The sequence below is a fragment of the Pipistrellus hanaki genome (genome assembly GCF_964339955.1).
Source record: "Pipistrellus hanaki genome assembly, chromosome: 10".
NCBI classification, from domain to species: Eukaryota; Metazoa; Chordata; class Mammalia; order Chiroptera; family Vespertilionidae; genus Pipistrellus; species Pipistrellus hanaki.
In genome coordinates this window covers 4,351,798-4,353,659 of record NC_140512.1, presented here as the reverse complement: position 1 = coordinate 4,353,659, position 1,862 = coordinate 4,351,798, and positions in this window count along the sequence as shown.

Sequence of the window (1,862 nt, the reverse complement as noted above, 5' to 3'; positions counted from 1 at the left end):
GTGTATGTAAATTGATTCAGTTACTAACAACCCTCATATATATATGAGGGTTGTTAGTAACTGAATGAACCAGTGAACCCAAAGGATACTGATTCCTGCCAGGGAGGAGGAGGCCCATTGTGGGGTCCCTCTAAGACCCTGGTGCCCTTACCTAATCTGGAGGTACGGGAGATATTGGGGTGCCTGAATCAAAGCCAGAGACTTGGAGAAGATGGGCCAGGGCCTTTAGTCCCAAAGACCAACCCCGTAAGCACACTATGTCCTAACAGAAACACAGCAAAGCATTTCAGGTCTTGCCCTTGCACCGGGATTAACAGTAAGATATATTTGAAAAATAATTGATAAAAGCTTAGGCTGTATGAATTACTTTTTAAAATCGTCAAGAGCTCAGGCTAACTGGTTGTGTTAATTAGTTAATTAATTTATATGACAACTACCATTTTTGAAAGGCCAGAGGCAGGTGTCCTTCGGGAGGAAGGAGGCTGAGGTGGGAGAGATTTGAAGCCCTGTCACTGGGAGATAAGTCGGAGGGAGGGAGTGAGAATGTCTGCTCCTCAGAAGAGAGCGTTTGGATGGGAGGGGAGCCATCTCCAAACATTGGGGGGGAAGGGAGGGGGGGTCGTCTCTTGGAGGAAGGGTGTTGGCTGCGGAGGGCAGAGCTGAGGGCGAAGGTCACGGGAGGTGGGCTTGTTTCACTGCTGTGCGAGGCGAGGACACAGAGTTCCCCACTGCTCTGGGACAGTTTTAACACCAGTGTTCACCGAGGGCTCCGATGTCCGCGCTGAAGTTACGGTCTCTGTATGTCAGGCAGGAAGTGGTGGGTCAAATGCATACTCACCACGCGGAGCGCCTGGCAGCATCATTAGTGACGGCCCTTTCACCGGCCGCTTGCTAAGTGACCTCGCTTGATGGTTGCCCTGTTGACTCATAGATGAGAAACTAGAGACATCAAATTTCCATCCCACTTTTAGTTACTGGCTTATAATGATCTGGGCTGAAGTATTCCTGCCACTAATACATTCTCCCAAGGTTACATACATAATAAGGGGTCACTCAGAAAAAATAATGTGAGCTGCTAGTGAAAGCCACCTGTGTAATCTTACTTTTTCTAGTATATATAAAAATATAAAAAGAAACCAGTGAAATTACTTTAAGTTTCCATCTCTCTCTCTCTCTCTCTCTCTCTCTCTCTCTCTCTCTCTCTCTCACACACACACACACACACACACACACTGTATAAGTGTGTATCTTAACCCAACACACTAACCCAATTGACTATTATTATTTGATGTCCAGCTGGCATGGCTCAGTGGTTGAGTGTGGACCTACGAACCAGGAGGTCACAGTTTGATTCCAGGTCAGGCCACATACCCGGGTTTCGGACTCCATCCCTACTGTGGGGCGTGTAGGAAGCAGTTGATCAATGATTCTATCTCATCATTGATAGTTCTCTCTCTCCCTTTCTCTTCCTCTATGAAATCAGGAAAAATATATATTAAAAAATAAACTATTAACATTTGTTATATGAATCTTAGCACCATTTACATGCTGTTTTCACACTCAGTCTCCTGTCTGTGTCCCACTCACTGAACCTCTCAGGCAGGACTGGCCCCTCTCAGGTGGGCAGCAGCTGCTCCGAGCTCTTGCTGCTAAAGGGCAGCCAGCACAGGGTTACAGTGTCAGCCTCCTGCGGAGGGGGTAGGGGGGTGGAGGGGTGGGGGTGGGTGGAGGGGGTAGGGGTCGGTGGAGGGGTGGGGGTGGGTGGAGGGGGGTGGGGGTGAGTGGAGGGGGGGTAGGGTCAGTGGAGGGGTGGGGGGTGGAGGGGTGGGGTGTGTGGAGGGGGTGGTGGTGGTTGACGGGGG